Here is a 21,440-nt window from a genome sequence, read left to right as displayed (position 1 = left end):
CTCAATACAGATAACTTATATTTTAAAAATTACCCAGTTCCAGTTCCAAGAAAAAAATAAAATGTAATAGAGGCAATTTCCACTGTGAAATGTGAGTGAGCGGGTGTAAGCAGTTATAGAAGTGCAGGCTTTGGTTTCTCTGAAATGAGATTCTTGAGGGCTTAGTCCTGACCTTTCCTGTTTAAACATATACTATCCTGACCATATTTATAAATATATTTATGGCATATATTCATACTGTTTATGTACTCAGAGAATTATCTTCCAGTCTCAAAGACTGATCATCTGGCAGTGTTATCATTCTTCTTCCTAGCCAAAAAAACCCCAACTGAGCTGTCAGAGTACAGAAGTTAGCAGTTACAAAACATCAATACCTTCTTTTAAAACTAATTGCTAATTAAAAAAAAAAAAAAAAATGTATCCACGGCCTGGCATATACTTTAAATGCTCTTAATGCCTGAGTATGCAGAGTGACAGACTTTGCAGCTTGTTGTAATATTAAGCCGTGTTCTGCAGCACTGCCTACCCAGAATTTGCACACGATGAGGCTGAGATGTAGCTGCATGCTGCCATGTTCGCAGTTAAATCCTAATCTTAAATTTTGCTGAACAACCTCCTGCAGCCTTCAATTACCACTGCAGAACTTTGAAATTGGATCGGCGATGGCTTTTCTGATGAGGAGAACATGATGTGATTTTTATTGTACACAGCCAGCTAGAGTGTCAGGTTATACTGTAACCAGTTTTAATACTGATTTTTAATTATAACTTTGCAGTAAGGTGTAGTGATCAATAAAGTAGTCTGTTTTCTCTGAGTTCCACAAGAGACAATTACTATCATTCCTCTAGGGAGCACTTCACTAAAAAAAAAAAAAAAAAAAAAAAAAAAAGTGGAAACCTATGATTCCCCCTTGAAAAGAGGATGCAATGTATTTTCTCACTGCTCAGCAAATTCACCTAATTTTTTAGGTAACAGAAGTCCTATCATCATCTTTTATTTTCTGTCATGAGCAACATGGTTTACCTAGTCTCTTCAAAACAGCCCTTTTCTTGTTTGCTTGTGATGTGTCTGTGGGTAGGTCTTGATTTGTATCACCATTTGCCATTTGTCACGTTCATTCAATGAAAATCCCTTGGTGCCACAATTCAGGCCATTGTAGCAACTAATCTTCATTCCACATAGACTCCTTGGAGTTTCCTTTTTTCATTTGATTGGACATTTTCTACATTATTGTCAGTGTTTTATGAATCCAGCCAGTTATAAACGTTAGAAGAAGGTGGGCAGCAGAGTCACGAAGTGGAGGGGTGGTGGGAGATGCTCCTTCCCCAGCTGTGCCCCCTTTCTCAAGGGTCTGAAAATGCACTTGAAATTACCCAGTAATTATACATACCTGCTTCTTTCACAGAAAAAGCAGGTGCTGCTACCAATCTGTGGAGAAAAATCCCTTTACTTCTGAGAGCTCTTAAATGGTTTGCTGAATTGCAACTTCTAATGCTATAGATCTGTGAGGGGGGCAAGGTAGCCCAGACCCACGTGGGTCACACTTCACAGTACTGACTACTTACCTAAAACAGGAAACACTCCTGGAAAATTAGTAGTGGCTATTTTTTTTTCTAATTATTAATCACCTGATTTATATTTTAAGGAACTGAAGTGAATTACTGGAATATATGAAGGAAAAATGCTGTTTTGGATGTGCAGGTGAACTTCGTTTAAAAGACAGAAGAAAAATAAAATCCTTTGTGCTGCATCATCATCATACAGTGGTATTTGTCCACTGTCATTAATCTTTTGTGATAAATATTAACGTACTACAGAAAGTACTTTAAGCCAAACACTGTATTTTCCCTTAAAGCTCTGCTTAGACTTGTGAGTTTAGAGGACTTTGCTCAGGGGACATTACCTGATAGTCAGATTTTCCTCACCCTTCTAGCTTAAGCCAAAACTCTGCATGGATTTCAGCTTCCTTTTTGCTTGTCTCCTCTTTGGATGGCCATTGCTGATCTTTAGGACTTAATGTCATATTAAACATGAGGCATGGTTTACCTGAGAAATATTTTATAAGAAATATGCCTAAAGAACAATTATAAAGGTATCATAATACTATATACAGTTACCAAACTTGGAAATACCTCTTTCAGAATGAATTTTAGAATGCTTCATATACTAATGTTGCATATGAATGTTTTAATTTCTATATTAATTTTTTAAGGATTCCCAGGCATTTTTCTTATTCTTTTCTACATGAGTTGTGCTAAATGCATAATATGCTTTTCATTAAAAGAGTAAACTTTTATTCTCCAAAACAAAGTCATAATGTTCAGCTTATCAGGATTTTCACCTGCATTTCTGGAACAGGAAAATCTATATTCTAAATGCTGTATGCCCCATAGGGACAACCAAAAGAGCCTAAATAGGCAGTGATTTCTTAGTTTATGCCAGCAGCTATGTTTGTTATCATCCCTTGAAGTGACAGCTGTTCATCATGCATTCTTTGTCTCTGTTTCACAGATTTAACTCAAAACTGTCTTTTGCCTCGGTTAAATGGATTGTTAGAAAATTGATGTTATAAAAAAATCCATCTCTGATAAGATTATCTCAAGAATATGGCACCCAAATGAACAGGTCCTTTGTCAGTAAACCAGCAGAACCGTAGGCAGTGTAGACATCTCCAGCAAAACTACTTCAGATTTATATTGCCATCAGTCTTGCACAAAAAGACTAAGGCATAATTACAGTTTAAAAAAAACCCCACCACACTTAATCTTTCAAATTAGTGTATAATTGGAATAAAAATGTTGATTAAGATTGCTAAAGAAAGATATATTGTCCAAAGAAAAGAGCATTTCTTTTGCAATATTCCAGGTTCGGGGATTTTGAGTTTTTTATAGTGAACATAACTCATTGCATTCAAAAGACTGTTTTCTTAGGCCAAGGTAATACTGGAAGATGCAGCTCAACAGCACAAGGATGAAAAAAATATGCTTTTTCTGGGATAAGCAAGGTTTCTCTCTTTTCTTTTTCCTTCTTCCTTTTTCAGATGAGAGAGACTAGAAAATTGATCCAAATGATCCAAATGAAAGTTTCATGTTTCATGTAAGACTACAGCAGACATTAGTTTTTCCAAAGGTTAATAAATCAAGGGCTACCGAAAATAAAAGGAGGCAAACAAACAAACAAAAGCTCTGTTGGACAAGCTCACTTCACAGGAAATATAATAAACATGCGAAATCTGATATACCACAAGCAAAATAAAGATTCATATTTTATTCATGGATTCATCAACGGTTTCAAGAGACTACCAGCACACGCAGATTTCTTATGCCACATTAATATTTTATTTTTTTTTTTATGGAAGGAAAAAAAAGGAACAGTGAGGATAAAATGGTACAAATAACATTTAAAAGACAAAGGAAGAGGGTTTTAGAATTAATAAGACTAAACAGAAATGAGAGGGAAATGGTCAAAATATACTGGGAGCGTCTGTGTGTCACACGCACCCAGGGTCTTCACACAAAGCTCACAAGGCTTCGCTTTCCTTGTTTCCATGTGTAAGAAACTCATCAGACTCGGCTCTCACAGTGGCCAAATTTGTATTCAGAGAAGTGGCTTTCTCCTTGCTTGGGAAAAATGAATGGTCAGAGAGAAAAAAAAAAAAAAAAAGTGTATCTGAACCTAATTAAACTTTTTTCAAGAGAAATAGCAAGTGAGCAAATGGATGGGCATGCCAAAGCCCAAGAAAGTGCCTGCCCCGGTGCTTTCCCTCTCCCTGCACCATTTCAAACTGTATTTTTACTGAAAAGGGGGAATTTTCCCTCAAAACATACTCCAATGCATGGAGCTCAAGGATCCCTATCTCATTAAGGCAGTATCTGTCCTGCTCTCACTGCCTCACAGCTGCTGCACTTTCAGCTCATCTATTGAGAGCGGTGTAGCCAGAGCAGCACAAATTTTTCCAAAGTGGAAGATATCTTTACTCCTTACCACAGCCTCTTCCAACTTTGAACCAACTTTTGTTGTTTGGTTAGTTTTTTTTTCTATGGCAGAGGTATTACAGCTGAAAAATGATAGAATGTTATTTCTTATTTGTTATTGGAAAGTCCATGCCACAGCCAAAACTCGCTGGAGAAATAAGTAATTTCTTCTAAGTGGCAGAAAGTATATTGTTAAAGTGATAAGAATATGAGGAGACAAAATTAAAGTGCTTTGTCCAAGCTCATATAGCTGTTCTACCAGTGGCCGGAGAGCTGAGCTGGGATGTGAGACGTGGCGTGCACTGTGCAGAGGCAGAGGCATCGCTGGCTTCACTGCCTATGCATGGACCGCCTGCGAGATGCTCTGCTCCCACCCGGCACCATCTCTGGCTGGAAACTAGGAAAATCCTGAGAAATGGAGGTTTGACAGACTTAACTTCAGCTTTAGTCCTCATTTCTAGAGGCTGGATTTGTTCCCGATATATACTCACATAAAGATGGCTGCACAGAAGATTTTTCCAGACTTCTGAGTTCATTATCCCCCAAGCACAAAGCCAGGTAAGATGGTTTGCACACAACATTTGTGTTCAGCATCCTGCATCCTTCATCCTTTACATCACAAAATGATTAAGAAGGTTACAATGTACTCTGTTATATACTCTATCAAATTACAGTTTTTAAAAATATTATCTCTGGCTGTGCATAACCTGTCCTGTATAGAAAGAAAATATATTCCTGAGAATGTTTGATCTACAAAACTTCACTGCATGGGTGAATAAGCCCCACCTGCAATACAGAAATGTCCTATACTCTGCCCTTACATCTCAGGCTCTCAGACTATATTTCTGCAAAAAGATATTGTACAAGCACAGTCTACCATTGTGGAGTGAGAAAAAAATTTGGAGGTATTCATGGACATTGTCCATTTAAATTTATTTCTCTAAATATATAAAGAAAATTGATCCTGGAAGAATGACATAGTAGTGTAATTAGCCAAATAATTACATCATAGCACTTGATGATTCTGTTTCTTTAAAAGGGCTCTCCCAAAGCTACTTGAGTCAAAACCTATCCAGTGTGAACAGAAATAAGTATAATCTAAACTCCGTTTGTGTTTAAATTTGTTTTATCTGGCAGTCTGTTGATACAGCTACTCCAAACTTACACTGAGGCAACTGTTGGCACAATTTCTCCCACAGTTAAAGCATTTTAAACATTTTCCATAAATGATTTAAATGTTTTCATTTCCATAAACATAAATCCACCAGCAGAATTTTAAAATTTTTCATATTTTTAATGAAATGTTCAAGACTTTATCTTAATTTATATTTAAAAAATGTAAAACCCTCTAAAAAAATTGAAAATGCCAGCTGTTTCTCCATAATTTTACAGGAGAATAACAAGATAAACTGAGATCAAGAAAAGCTAAGAAAACATATTATATTTTAAATAATTTAAGGATTGTGGCACCCAATTTAACTATAAAAGCATCTTGTTAATCTAATAACATGATAACTATACAGTGTTCTGTAACAGTATCTTTGCAATGAAAAGAACATTTCATTCTGAATGTAAAATTTAAAAAATATACCTGTCATTTATCATCTATTCTTTGGTGGTAATTGTTAGTATCTATTATTTGTGCTACAGCCCTAATTGCCTCTGGGAATGTGAGTTTAGCATTATAAAAACACATAGGAAGATAGAAATCTTCCCCTGAGGAGTTTACAACGTACTTTTTTACCATAAGGTCTGGGAAATAGACTGTATTTCTCCTTAGAAACTTGTTTTGGGTTTATTTTGGTTTGGTTTATTAGCCCCTAGTTTAACAGCACTGACTTTAATGAAGTTTGAGAGGATGACTATGAGCCTGGGTGTCCTACAGGCAGGAGGCTGTATGTGTTTTACGTGGACACCAGAAGCCTTGTTCCATGTTAGAAAACAAGCCACGTTTGACAACACCATTCCTCCCATGCACATTTTCTTTTAAGCCATCCTTACATGCACTTTGGCTCTACTGGGAACCACTTCAGTCCCAGGATTTTCATATCACATGCACCTTACTCAAGCACCATATATTGCTCGTTGAGCATGGTTCATCCTTGCTTGCAGAAGTAGACACATCTCGTATAACTGTCCAAGGAGAAAAGGCAGCCAGTCTATTTCCGATGATGGATCAAACATAGACTAAGTCCTAGATTGGACGTGGGGCCCAGATACACCATGCCCAGTTCCCTCACAACTGAAAGGGAGAGTCTGAGAGTGCCTCTGTGGAGTGGAGACAGGAAAAGGGTGCCTCATTCCATTAAAGATGTGATTTTCCTTCTGAAGACTGTTATTTCTGCTATTTCTGTGCCACTCTAAAGTCATACGGGATTCATCCAGGCTTAGGGAGATGAGGGTAACTGCATTAATTTTGAAAAGAAGATGGGTTTGTTTTCTATTTTGGGAAATTTAATGTAAGCTGGTTTGGACAGAAGCCATTTTTGTCATGCGTTTGTAAAGCACTTTAATTGTGTGCCTCGTCCATGACCAGGCACTACAGCAACAAGATAAGAAAAACTGGTGTGTGAATTCTCCTTTTCTTCCATCTACTCTATCTAGTCCCCTGTTGTTTCCTCTGCCACCATACCCTACTTGACACAAAGGATTAATGCCAGTACTGTGAGATCCTCTGACATTATGATACTATCTCAGAGACTGACCTCCAGGGTTGCTCAAGAAATAATATGAATAGTACCAACAAATGTGGCTGGTGTCTGTACTGCAGTCATAAGGTGCTCAGTATAGTTCAATACCTAAATGTAAAGGTTCTTGTTCTTTTATATAGTTTTGTATACTCTGCATATACAGTCTGTGTATATAATTGTATAATTCTAATGTTAGGAATGGAACACATCCTTTTATTTGAAGATCTTGGAATGGATAGTGATTTTATCAGTGTTGGTTCCTGATGTTTTCAGCTCACTGCACCAGAACTTCTCTCTCCAGTGGGTTCACAGATCTCATCATGTCTCAGATGAGTTTTCTGTCCTACCTAGTCCTGGATAACCATCATATTTTCTGACTGCAGTTATTGTTCCTTGCTCCTAGCATTTTTTTGAAAATGGGAACCAAAAATCTGATCGATTTCAATATGGAATCCACTTTCAAAAAAAACCCAGTGTTGACGAATGCCCAAAGCTGAGCACTTTGGGATTCAGATTCCACATTTTTTCCTTTTTTTTTTGTTTTTAAATTTCATTTTTGTTTTTCCTTTTTCCTTCTTTTCACAGAATCATATCATAGTAGAAGTATTGACTGGAAGGGACCTCTGGAGAACACCTAACACAATCTCCTGCCTGATGCAGGACTGTCACCAGCATAAGATCAGGTCAGCAGTGGCTTTCTGGGTGGGCCTTGAAATCCCCAAGTCTGGAGATATCACAATTACTCTGGGTGACCTGATCCAGTCCTGCCTAGTCAGGAAGTCTTTATAATGTCCAGCCACTTCCCAGCTGCCAACATCAACACAAATTTGGCTCCACAGTTTTATAATTTCCTTTCCAGAGAACCTCTCAGGAGAGGTTGGGCCACACTAAGGGGCTGATCATCTGACCCAACCTGTTTGGCCTACAGAGGAGAAGGCTGGGGAAATTCCATATAGGCTCTCATCTCACCACAGAGACAAGTCAGAATACCCAGGCATGGGTTGCTCTTGGTAGACCCTTGCTGTCTGAAGGACTTCTCATCCTGCTCACATTAGGCAATGAATTCAAGGAGAATGTGTTCTAGGACCTTTTCAGGGACTGCAAGGAAGCAGACCAGCCTCCATCAGCTCTGCTACAACTGGATATTACCACTGAATACCAAGCACATCAGCCGACCTACCCCTACAGAAAAGACAACAAGACAAATGGAGCTCAATTTCTTTGGGTTCTCTGAGATATCATAACCATCTCATATATTGCTGCGCTACTTTACTAATTATAACAGCAGCTATATATCTCTTCCTTCTTTCGGGAGTTTCTAAACGAGTTCTTAGCTTCCCAGCCAAAGCTTTACAGTTCAATCTCTCCTGGAGCACTAGGAAGAAAAAAAAAAAAAAATAAGAGCAGTCATTTGCTGGAATCATGAGCAACTAATTTGCTGAGTTTAGTGGCAGGAAGCCTGAAGATAATCAATCCAGCTCTTCTCTACATATATGAATGCAATACAGCATGCTGACTATGGTAAATTATGCTGTTCAAAACAAGATGAAAAATCTTATCAGGTGAAACTGTAAATAAATCTTCACTGGCAGAATGTTATGCTTCAGAATATCTCCAGGCTCTTAAAAGACTTTCCCAGTGTCTCGCATAGTCAAAATCCAGGAACAATTGGATAATTACACTGGATTAGGATACGTTTATGTTTTTATCTAGAATAGCAGTTTCATTTGCAGCACAACCTTCCAGATTGCTGCGGTTTTTCCTCCTCCAGGTTCTCCAAGTTCAAGCAGGAATTTGGACATAACTAAGTTCACATGGAAGTGTTTAACTTTTTAAAAAAAAAATCCTCACTCTTTACCGATTCTTTGGTTTTTTCCATGTACAATTTTTTTTTTGAGCATTATCTAGTTCTTTCTTACATGAAATATATTATAGCAAAGTTTGTCTTCTGTGCAGCTAGCAACCCTCTTCTGTGTTTCATCCAGCCATATCGAAGCCAGATTTTTTAGATACATCAGTCAGTAGAGGTATTTTTCTCTATCAAGCACATAGCTTAGTTCATTTCAGGCACTGAGACAGATGATATAAATGTGAACTGAGCTGGGCAATATAAAACTGCCTAAAATCCTTCTGAGGCTGTATAACTTCATAATTCTCCTGAGGTTCACCGAACAGTCATTTTTCTCTTTCTTTCTCCTTCTTTTAGGTGGGTTTATCTGACGTGACCAAAACTTATTGCCTGGAAGTAAAAAGGAAAAAAACCTACTGTATATTTTACAGCTAGGTTGTAATTGGAGAACTGCACTTTACTAGACCTGCCGTAAAACCCCTTCATTGACTTCCGAGCAGTGAAATATATACAGACTTCAGATAAAAAAAAAAACTCAAAACAAACAAATAGAGGAACCATTTCCACATAGTTGACATTTAGGGCTGTACTGGGTCTTTAAAGTAAAATCCTGAGTAGGGAATTGATTCACAACATCCCTCAAAATGCCAAAGAGTTATGACTCTTCAAGGTCTGGAAAAGGAAGATTTGGGGCAGTTTGTACCTCTCTGGTATTAATAGCTTGCTGCATGATGAGACTTCTTCATAGTTGTCCAGAAACTTTTTGGGAACCCAGAAATGTTCCATATTTTGTTCTCATCAAGTTCAGGTTTTATACTCTGCTATGAATAGCATTTCTTTTGAAAACAGACAAAGCAACAAGCAATATCTTTTCCAAAGTTAAATTCCCTTGGTCACGTTTTAGGCACCTACAAAGCAATGGCTTCATTCTTCAGTCCCCTGTGGTAGTTCCATGTTAGCATACAAAGCCAGGTTACCTACAGGAGACCACAAAAGGGTGAGGTAAGTTCCTGAATTCAGGTACTTGAGTTTGAACATTTTTGCATGCATTGATATTTGTTGCTTTTTTCACTTAATGGGTGTGTATACTTTTAGGAATAAAACCTGAAATAAGCTTTCGTTGCAAAGTTTCAGATAAGCTCTTTTACACAGAAAAACAAATGAACAGATTGTTCAGTCTCACCATTTCTTTCCAAGTGCATATGTAAGGTCACAGGATTAGAGCAGACTCATATTAAAACATCGTGGCCCACTGGCCTCTGTACAGAAAAACCAAAAAGGAAAAGGAGTATTATTCAACCTTATTGCACTAATACACCTTCTCATGGCATTTGTAATGACTGTGTACATCCGAATCGAAGAGTAAAAACTAGCGTAACAGTGTTGTGCTCTCTAATTAGAGAATTGTGAATAATGCTGGTAATAAAAATAGAGTCATAAAAGAGTAAGAAAATTGCTTCCCCATAATAAAAAATGTCTCCACTGGGGTCACATTTAGTTTTTATGTACTGACAAGGAAATCAGTCTCAGTAATATATTGTTAACTGACTTTTCCTCTGATCCTGAAATGTCTTCTCCACTCACATACATATTTCTAGCTTGTTAGGGTGGCAGCATGACAGTACAAAGAACTGGGATGTATGTCTGTGCATTGTAAGCATAACTTTTCGATGCTCTGAGTCAGGATTTTATAATCAGATAGCAAAGCTAAGTAAATGGTTATGTTCTACATCTTCCCAAAAAATAATAAAAGGAATGTCTGAAGCAGCTCTGGATACAGGGAGAGCCTGCAAAGCTCTTCTGAGTTTTTAAAATGTATGATTGGAAATATCTGCTGCTTTTTTGTCTCATGTTCCTCAAAATCTGATCAAATGTTAAAGATGATCTGAATTTACATGGGGAAAAAAAGCACATACTTCCGCCATTATCTCCTTTTCTGCTTCCTTATAAATCCAAACTGGATAGCATCCAATTTCTCATCGCAACTGCCTCTGGAAATGAAAGAGAGACTGAATAGAGGAGGAGATGAGCTGCTCTAAATGCTTTTTCATAGTTCTTCTCACTGCTATGAAAGCTTCATTAAAGGCTGCAGCTTGCTTGTTTTCTAACTCTTCCAAAGTAATAAGCATATAATTGTGCTGAAAACTTGGGAGGAGTGTATCACTGAAAGCCATTATGGCATCATTTTATTTCAAGGTCCTTTTGCATTTTCTTGGGAATCAGAGACCTCTGTCATTCACATCTGAAAAAAATTCAGAACAGTGTCTTTTTAAAGAGGACATTGAAAATTTGCAATGTCAATATGTCTACATAAATTACTTCTTCATGGACTATTGACTGTGAGTTCATGTTGTTTAGCATAACAATTATTTTGCTTTTTTTGTCTTAAACTACATTCAAAATATGTCAGATACAGTGCTCACTGCTAACATACTAGGAGTCCTTTTGCATTTTTTTCAATTTGTTGAGATGGAGAACATGAATAATGATGAAGAAGATTTGTGATCCCAGAATTTATTACAGCCTATTCTAAAAAATTCAGCTACAGTGCTAAGATCCACACGTGCTGTAAATGATTACATAGGCTTCCTTCTAATATCTGCTGTGGTGCAAAACAATCTTGCCTGAAGATGATAATAACTGCTCTTTTGAAACAGCTGGAAGGGATCTCAGGCAGCACGGCTAGATGCATACTTTTCATAACACTGAGGATGACAACAATATTCAAAGCTCTTAAATCACCTTTCAAAATGATAGTCCTTCAGTATCAAAAATCCACTTCATGGACTCACCAAATTCAATCCAATCTCGTATTTACTTATGAAATTCCACTGTTGAAGTCCTGGGACATAGTCTGTATGAATGACAGAAGAAAACAGAGACTTTTGCATTGTTCAAGGCTGAAGCTCTGTGTTATTTCTTTTCTGATTTGCCCCACAAATGACAGCCCCAAGCATCCCTGTGTGCAAGGCAGTGTGGAAGGAACGTAGTATTTACAAGATTTTAGATAGCTCCCACCTAAGTTGTAAGGGTAATTTTGGGGGTGAACTTATATTAGCTAAGTAAGCCTAATGGGAACTCTGACAAAGATATTTAGAAAGTCAGATGTGGGTTCTGCTAAATTGAATGTACATTTCTGCAGAATATATTTTCTGTGGAATATGTTTCCTAGCCATGTTTCCTTGTCTTCTTTCAGTCTGCAGCATTAATTAACCTATGTAAAGATCACAGCCCCCAAATAGTCATGCTGAATCTCGGTTCCATCTTCTCATTTCTAGTTTACTTCTGGGATCCCAATGAAAAATCCCTTCTAGTTTATAATGAAACAGAATGGATTCATGTATCATAAAAAACTGAAACTGTGAATTTTAAATGTTTTTTTTCCACAGAATCTTGATAGCATCAGTTTGCAAGCTTTCCCCAAGCTAACTCCACACCAGCATTCAGAAATAAGAAAGTATATTTACATGTGTTAATTTTCTTTCACCAGTTGAGAAAAATAAATGGGTATTCCAGAATAATAACGGTAAAACCCATAGTGAGGCCAAATATATCTCCTGCTCCCATGGAACCAGAGGAAATTTCCTGGCACATTAAATAAAGATGGGCAAAGCTGGTGGAAAGTCACTGCTTTACTTTATTCTTCTCCTTTTTATCAATAAAAATTTTGCCACACAAAAACTGGCTTTAGGATTTTATTCTTTGATTGAGGGGCTTTCCTGATAGAAAGAATATTCACAGCAAGTGAAACAATGACTTCTACACTACAAGCTTTACCTTAACTCAGAGAAAAATGTCCGCAGAAGCCAAATCTCATTGCAGAATTGAGGATAGAGGGTGTTCCTAGAAGAAACTATTGAGCTACTTTCCCTTCCTCCTTTTTTTTTTTTTTTCCTGAATTCCTGATTTTCAAACAAGAAATGCCCCAAGAGGTATAAGCACTTGAGGTTCTAGAAGTAAACCCCAAATTTATGACCTACTCTATTCAATCAAAAGACTGTCCAGCCATGAAAGACAACACAGTTGGACAGGGAGTTTTGAAATGGACTCCTGAACACAGATGTGGCTCTTTTTTTTTTTTTTTTTTAAATACAGGTTGCATTTTTCTTCCCTTTGTGCTTAATTTCAAAAGCCAGAGAGGAAATGAGTGAAATGTTTGCTTTGCTGTCTGTGTGCCACAATATATGAGTTTTCATCAAAAACCTCAAATATTTTCAGGTAGAGTAATCTCTAGACACTCCCGGAAGCAATTAACATTGTCTGGTTTTGTAAATGCATTCTGCCCATGCCTGTTTGTCATGTGAACTATACAAATATTATTTTCAGGGTTTCTGGTAAAGTTGTGATTGCTTATCCCAGAGTCATGGAACTGCCTAGGCAAGGTGAGCTTGTGAAATGGTTTGGCATTACCATTTGGAGCCAGGACATTTTTCTGATGAGCATCACTGGGGTCTGAGATAGGTAAGTCTCTCACTTGACACTCAATGGGGGAAGAGGGGAGAAGGATGCTCCAACCCTGAATGGCTGACATGCTTTTCTTCCCCTTCCTAGACAAAACTGCATGAAGAAAAGAACCTTGAAGTGTGGTGGGTGGGCAATTTTTTTCACCATACTCTCATGGTTGACCTATAAGTAGAGGGACAGAGTTGGCTATTAGAAATTATAAATAAAATAAAATGTTTGTGGAGTTTTACTGAGAAACAAAAATCAATTTAAAAAAATATGACCCATTATCATAAGCTGATCAACATTCTTCTTCTGTATTTTCTGTTATGGATTGCAATTTGCAAGTTCTTTTTTGCCAGTTGCAACAGAGAAGGATCTGATGCTGAAGAAGAAGTACTTAGGCTTTATCCTTAAATATTTATTAGTACAAGAAGCAATGTACCGCAATGTTCTGGCTTTGTGTCACATTCGATTCGCTTGTGTAGGTACAACCTGTAGGCAGCTGTTACACCTAAGAAACAAATCAGTCAAAGGACTGAGAGGCACTAATGTAAACCAGCCTTTGCCAATGATATGCACAGCTTTCTAAAGAGGCTGGCACATTTTCTCTTCGTGCTTTGCATTTTTACTGTGTTTCATAGGCTTAGCAGCTTGCAGTGCAGGAATTGAATGTGGCTACATGTCACTTTAGGTATTTGAGACGCTTATTTGATTTATATGTATTTTTATGTAATGTCAGTGTTTCCAAGGTATGTGAGCAGAAGCTTCTTTGTTCCATTTCTTGCCTTGCAAATGTCTATGAATTAGGCAATTATATAAGTTAGTATTTCAACAAGAAAGAAAAAGAAATCTGATAGGATAGAGCAGTACAGAAAACCAGAGCTTATAAGTGTCCTCAGGCCCAGCTAAAGTCTTAACCTTTTAGATGTTCTCATAACCCTTCCTGCAATGACAGTAGCATCCACTATTTCAATATAAAATACTCTGAAAAAAAGAAAACCAAGTGCTCCAAATCTCTCTGCCTCAGACCTGTCAGTTGTGGCCCATTTTCAGAATTATTTAATGAAAAAAGAAATTATTCTGTCCAGTATTTTTTTCTTGTAAAGCTGCCGCATTCTGGGAGTTGTAGGAGTGCATAAGGCAGCGCTGAAGTCTGACATTAAGACTAATATGATGAAATCATTGTCTATAGGCAAGGAAGGCCTTGTGGTACCTCCATCACTGAGGCTTTCATTCTCAGCAACTTAAAACCCTTAAATAAATGGAGCTGAATGAGGTGACCCAGTGGCAATTCAGCCACCACTCCTCTAGAGCCAAGCAAGAAGATGATATAGCTCAGTGGAAGGAGGGCGATGCTCCTTCATTAGCAGCAAACTCCTCCAAGCTCAGAAACAGTTGCCACGATGGTAATGAGGAGACCCGTAACTACAAGGCACTTTCTGAGCAGCTGCCTTGTCCACAGGTCCAGCCCCAGGACCTAAAAGCATACGTTGGAGAGGAGGGAAAGTCAGACAGTCCTACTAGCTGTCAAGTAGAGAAAGTGTCCCCAGGAGATGACTGGCAGTTTTGCAGAGCAGACGAGACAGTATAAACGTAAAAATGGAGACAAACAGAGCAGATGCAGGGAAGCCAGCTCATCATTTTCCTCTTGTGAAATATCTCTGCTCTAGTTCCAATTAGCTAGAAGAGGAGCAAATTGTCATTTCAAATCAGACTTCCAGGACTGGGGAGAGAACTGCGCCGAAGATTAAGGAAAATATCTTACAAGCATATGAAAAAAGAAAAGAGCATCTTTACGACACACCTGCAGGTGATACATATTATCCTCTTAATTCCTACCAACACTTTAATTCAAAGATAACAAATTACCAGTTGTGTCTGCATAGTCTCCACAGTTTCGCATTAGCCTTTAGCATTGCCTCTGGGCCCAGGCCTTCGCCTCACTGCAAGTGGTCTGAGCAACAGCATGGGGTGTGCTGTGAGACCCACATAGCCAGCTCTCTTGCCCAAGTCTGGGGAGGTTTTGCTCTGGGCTTGCTTGCACTTGGCTCGATGGCCAACCTACCTGGCACTGACAATGCCAAAGTACGGGTTTCCATCGAGTGTGCAAGCAAAAAGTAGTGCTAACTGTCCTCTAGTACTTATCCAGAATTTCACCATGAATGCTGAAAGAAAGAAATACCTGCTCATGGGCATGCAGGTATATGAAAATGCTTGGCCAGTGATATAATTTTTAGAGGATACTTCTCTGAGAGAAGTAATGCCACTGGTTACCCTTACACAACACGTGCTGAATACCTGCTAACACGTTCACGGGCTTCAGAACTCCAGCTCTGGGCACCTAGAAATGTCCAAAGCCAATCTTAACAACCGAGCTCCAAATTACTCCTATTTGCAAACACACAATTCTTGGGGAACGTCTTTGGATGCTTGTAACCAGCAAAGCAGCACTGTCAGGCTGCCTCTTCACTAATCCTTCATGTCTCAGTCCAATATAATCCAATCTAATGGCTTCTTTTCTGGCCACAGGAAGCCTTTTTTATCTGTAGTTAGCTTCACATTACCAGATAATATTAGCTGAGCACCTCTTTTCTTCCCATCTTGAGGCTAGAGCCTGCATCCAAGATTTTGTCACTAAATGTAGGGGGGTTGATTCCAGTGTGTGACTCCCAATCTCCCTTGTGTGCCTTGTCTGGGACAATTTCCAAGCTGCAGCGATTCCAGGATTTACCATGTGCAATGGCAAAAGGAATCTGTGTACAGAAAGCAGGCGCTTCCAGGGTCTCTCTGCTGCAGTGGTGACGGCATCTGCTGGAATTTGTGTATGCAACCACATACCCCATCATGGTAAAAGTAGCTAAAACAAAGTACAGAGTAAAACAAGCTGTAATTTAATGATTTTATGGTGACTGTTTCGTACCCAGACACAGGTCGTTGCACAGAGGTTGGTGACAATTATAAATGCAGGGAAATGGAAGTGTGTGGAAAACACCAGAAGAAACAGCAAAACAGGGGTCAAAGGAATGACATTTTTAATTGCTGCAGAAGATGGAGACAAAATGATGTAAAGATAAGGTGACAGGACAATTAAGAACAGAACTGGAACCATAAAATAATGAGGCAAAATATCCTGGCCAACATCAATTTCCAAAAGCACATCCAGAATTAGTTTACTGCCTTCACTCAAGAAGAACCCAGAAGATGAAGTGAGGATATCAGCAATGTTCCTGTCCTCTGTCACACACAACTGATCCTGATCAGACAACTTGGGCTCACACATCTCGGTTCTTAGGAGCAAGCAAGGGTAAGACTGAGCAGGTCAAACCAATTGTTTGAGAGATTTGGCCAAATCTTTCCCTTTCTTAAGATTTTGCATTTTTGTATTAAGTTTGTTTCACTGATTCCCTACAGCTGTGATACTTTTATCTGGGTCTTCTTATATCATATTTCAGCTTAGTTAGGAAGCATGCTCTGTTTTTTAATTGGTTCATCTGAGACATTTCCATCAAAACCAGCTCTTTAAAAGAAAGAATGCCTTTGCACATTCGAACCTCTTCACCAGGGAGAGCAGGAGACATAAAGCTCAGAGCAGTGCTGGTCACATTCCTCCCCAAAGAAAGCAGAGTACAAGCCACAGAAATGACTGTAACAGAGATTGCAAAATCAGTTTTAATTTAATAAGGTAGGATATTTTTAGTATCACAGATATTTGCTATCATTGGCAACCTATGATTTAAATGAATTGTCGATATTTTTATATGCTTTTAGAGAATTACAAAAGCAGTTTATGGTTTAGTGTAAAAAAATTTATGCCATATGAGTTCAGATGTTCATCATCTTCATATAGTTGATTATGATGCCCACTGTGAGTTCTGTTTTATAATTTCACTAATACATCAGAATTGTTTTATTTCCCTTAGTTTTCAGTGTTAATTTTGAAGCAAAGCTTGAACTTTTACTGGATTATTGCAAAAATCAGAGCACCTAAACCGCACTATATATGAAGTAATTTTTATACCTCTATGAAGAATTTAACATTGGGTGGAAAGCCTGCATCTATGCTTCAACACTCAATGCTTTTAAAAGAAAAGTCTGATAAAAAGTGTGTCACTGACAACTGCATTACCCAATGTATCTATTTAGTAAAAAAAATCTGTGCATTCTTTTCAACAAGAAAAGTTTGCTTTTCCCCTACTTTCTAATTTTTGGGTTAAATCTGTACAGGGGATTGAGAGGAGGAGGCTCATGTGATTTGGATTTAGTAGGTGTTGTAAATTGGAAATCAGCTTTTTGTTGATGAGCCACACACAATAAAAGACAGGTTTGTAGGGGGGAAGAAGTCGTCTTTGCAAATTGTTGTGTCAGCTGGGTAGAAGTCTTGCAAGGAACCTTTCTTTACTGCTGGATGATTTTTTGGGGTGCTGAAAAGAAAATGAATAGGAGGTTATTTGCCCCAACTGAGAATATTTTACAATAGTTTCTAGTATAACAATGGGTAGAAAAATAGACTGATCAGGGAACAAGGGATATATAATTGGCAAAAATTGCTCTGTGGTGACCCAGCTGGGGCAACTGATAGCTTTAGGTAGCTGGTATTCAAGACTTTTGGAGTTTTATAGCTATTTGCATATCAAAAGCTTTAATTTTCCTTGAAAATGAATGGCAGTTTCTCTGTCTGAGCCCACCTGTTTTTTATTTTCTCTAGTTACACTCTGCAACCATTGGTATTTTGTATTAACTCCTCTTTGGTGTGGGCTTTTTCCCTAATTAGAGCCACTGTTTTGAAAAAAAGGCAAACCTGTTGCTCTGTTCTCCACTTCAGGCTTAAAGCTTTGGCTGCTTACTGTCTTATATACCTCCCTGACTTTTAAAAATTGTGTTTTGTTGTATGATGACAGTTCAGCAAGCATTTCTGTGCAAGATCAGGAGAAGGTATGTTAAACAGCTCTTTTACTCATTCTAGAGTAAGAGCTCCAGTAGCAGAGGTTTCCCAAAGAAGAGTCTCTGATAAGCTTGGCTTTTAAGTAGGTTTTCTGTTAAACAGCCCTTAATCTTCTTTATCCAACCCTTTTTAGAACAGAGAGCACATGAATTATATGCCTAGCATGAAGACTTCTTTTCTAATTCAAATACAGTTTGAATCTTTGTAGATCCAGTGGGAACTAACTAAAGGGACCATGTCCAGCTAAGTACTTCCTCAGAAGGAACAATGTGGTCACCAGAGGGTCAAAGCTTGCCCTAGTAAATAAGTAGATGTGATTGCATGATGCAAGATAGAACTTTTATCAATGCTAGAAAGCTGATGTCTTTAGGACGTATGAAGTATGTCCAGATGAAGGCTGTCTCAGATCATGGAAGACCTTGAAACAGTAGCTATTATTAATCAGTAGCTACAGATTCTAAGGGAGAAAATTATTTTCCTTTACTTTGCTGGCTTCATAGAATCATACAATAGTTTGGATTGGAAGGGACCTTCAAAGGTCATCTAGTTCAACCCTCCTGCAATGAGCAGGATCATCTTCAGCTAGATCAGGTTGCTCACAGCCCCATCCAACCTGGCCATGAATGTTCCCAGGGATGGGACATCTACCACCTCTCTGAGCAACTTGCTCCAGGGTTTCACCACCCTCATCTTCCTGAATCTACCTTCTTTTACTTTAAAACCATTACCCCTTGTCCTATTGCAAGAGGCCCTACAGGCTTCTTGTGTAGAAGTTTAGAGGATGGTTCACTGTTTTAAAAAATGATAATTACATCCAAATTCCATTAGTTGAGTCTGTAAGTATGCTGTTTTGTGGCTAACTCTGTCTTTCTACCTCTGTAAAATTAATCTCTCTAGAAAGTGGAAAAAGTAGTCATGCAACTTTTCAGATGCTGATGATCTATCTCTTTTTTTACTACTTTGATGAAGCAACTAGGATACCAGAGCCTCTGATAAATGTCTTGCTCATCTTGCAGTGCCTTAATGTTTTTTTCCCCAGCTGCACACATATTTTTCTATTGAGGTTATTAAATGATTTTTCGGGAAACTGCAATATTCTTTACGGTTGTCATGTTCATACATATGGATAAACTGACTAGCTAATCCACTCTTTGTCAATTAAACTGAGTGGAAGGGGTGGGGATGAGGAGAGGATCAGCAGTAACCAGAAAACAGAAATTAAGTAAGAGTAGGTCATTTTTGATAGAGCAGCCTTTATGGGAGCTTGGCTGCCCAAGAGTTTTCCTACAGAGCTGCATTTGAAATGAAAGTGTCCTCTTTGGTTGAATACAAATTATCTACTGAGCAAGGGGAGGACTCAGTCCCTTGAGTGTGTTTGATTACATATATCAGGTGATGTATGCACGTGTATCAGCAGTAGGTGGTCTAAAACTTATAGAACATCCTAATTAGATATCCCTTTTCCTGTTGTCTTTGGCAAATAAATTGCTATCATCATTTTCACAGATTATTAAAAAAACCCTACAAATAGAACATCTGCTTTTGATTAAACACACGCAGAGATATTTCAACACATACCGATTAATCAAACTTAAACTTTGCTTTTCACATCTTTTAGTTAGTCAAACAATTGTTATAAAGATCTACTTTTTCTTCTATATAGCAGTGGTTAAAAATTTACAGGGACCTGGAAACATTAAAGACTTTTTTCCCTATATATTCCCTCACTTGTACAATTCACTTTGGTCTAATTTTCAAACTGGGTGACCAGCTACTGGAGATAATGCAGCTAGGGCTGAATGCCTCTAAAACCAACACTTCTAGAGGTTCATCACTGCCAGCATTACTAAGCTCATTGCCAAGGAAAGAACGATTTGCTGCCTGCAGAAGCAACTGCAAAGCTGATTTGGGAGCCTTGGGAAGAGTCATATGAGGGAAGGGCTGAAGGAACTTTTTCTGTCTCCAGCTCTTCTGAGTTTTGTCAGAATTAGCTGAAGAGTCAAAGTGGACAATGCCTTAAATATGAATGTAGAATGTCCTAAAATGTAGGGTCAAAATCTGCTAATTAGGTAACAATTAATTTTGAGTGACCTCTAGTGGTGCTTTCCCACAGTTTACCTTCAAACAGTTAACTGAGATCCCTAATAGTAACCGAAGTTCAGGCTCTATATTTAATAGCGCTCCCACAGCAACAGGGTGGTCTGTGGCTAAATGGGGAGGCCACATCACAGGTTTGTTTTTCTAAGAAAAGTTCTGATAACTTGATAAAGAATATCAAAGTATTCTTTATGTATACCTTTATGCTAAAATCATTTGTTAGTACACCAAGTAGAGCAGTACACTGGAACCCAGCCCGTGATACAAGATTTCACTGCATGAACAAGGACGACTATGCCTGTGCAGCAAGAGGAAGACATGATTTTTTCCAGATGCAGGCGCACTGTTATTAGCTTTAACCAGACCTGTATGAGCAATAAGATCTGTGATGATGGTTAAATCCATCTCCCATGGTATTCCTACCTGCAGCTGCTATAGCAAAGCCAGAGTGGGACTGCTGTCAGGGCTGTGCATTATGACTTGTAGACATGCACACAACACAGCTGTGCAGGTTGCAAGTTGGAGACCAGAAGAGAGCTTTGCATAGCAAAAAATGAGGGATTTGCCATCTTCGAAGGAGGCATTTAACTCTAACAGTTATTTGGCGATATAAAACGATTTTTTTATTACCCTGACATTTGAGAATGCACCATCTATCAGTGGGTCAGCTGTGAGTGCTTTGCAGAGATTGCATTTACCACATTCCCTATCCCATGGGAAGGCAGGAGAGTTAGCTAGTTGGCCATCATGTACTCAGAGATCTGTATGATTATCAGTGGCTTTGCTTCTTTTCTGAGTCTCTGTCTCAGCACTCCCACACACCTGGGATTCTTCCTTTGACATGTGTGCAATCCAGATATCTCATTCCAAAAACATAGCCAATACCAAGAGAAGTGCCAAAAGGTCACCTGGAGGTGACCTCTTCTGATGAGACATAAGACCAGGTCCCTGACTACTTATGATTGCAAAAAAATCCTTTGAGGTGGTTTATAAACGTGGCAGAATGAGCCCAGGTGTCCAGATTAAAAGGGTCAAGTCTCCCTCTCCAAGTGAGATGTGCATATGCATATTAATAGTTATACATCTCAAAGTGTGTTGGGAGAGGCTGCAGACAGACAGACTGCTCCTGGGGCCACCCTTGCTCTCCCAGGAGATTGCCTTATAGGCCAGCAGCTTCCCTGCAGACAAACCTGCTCCCCAAAGAAGAGATAAATAGATATTACATCACAGGAAGGTCAAAGTATTTGCTCAGGATAATACTGTGCAACGATGGAGATGATGGGAGCGATCTGACGCTCAGGCTCCCTGTGTGGCAGTATCTAATTGCAGGAGGCAAGGCTTTATGCTAAGTGCAAGTTTCAGTTAAATGAGGCAAATCTTATTTTTCCAAATGCTGCAGAACACCAGTCGGGTAATAAATTAATCCCCTTAACTTCTCCTAA

At 38.6% G+C, this 21,440-nt stretch overlaps 1 long non-coding RNA gene across 1 annotated transcript; it reads right to left on the bottom strand.

The window, feature by feature from the left end:
* Window positions 1–3,112: 3,112 nt before the first annotated feature.
* Window positions 3,113–10,176, bottom strand: LOC141947398 (uncharacterized). Its single transcript, XR_012630102.1, has 3 exons — window positions 9,697–10,176; window positions 9,426–9,490; window positions 3,113–4,583 (listed from the first exon to the last, which is right to left on the bottom strand). It is a non-coding gene; the product is annotated as an uncharacterized LOC141947398 (long non-coding RNA).
* Window positions 10,177–21,440: the final 11,264 nt, after the last annotated feature.

Source organism: Strix uralensis, chromosome 9 (genome assembly GCF_047716275.1).
Source record: "Strix uralensis isolate ZFMK-TIS-50842 chromosome 9, bStrUra1, whole genome shotgun sequence".
In the NCBI taxonomy this organism is placed as follows: domain Eukaryota; kingdom Metazoa; phylum Chordata; class Aves; order Strigiformes; family Strigidae; genus Strix; species Strix uralensis.
The sequence above is the reverse complement of the archived record's forward strand: the minus strand, read 5'-3'. Positions and strand labels throughout refer to the sequence as shown.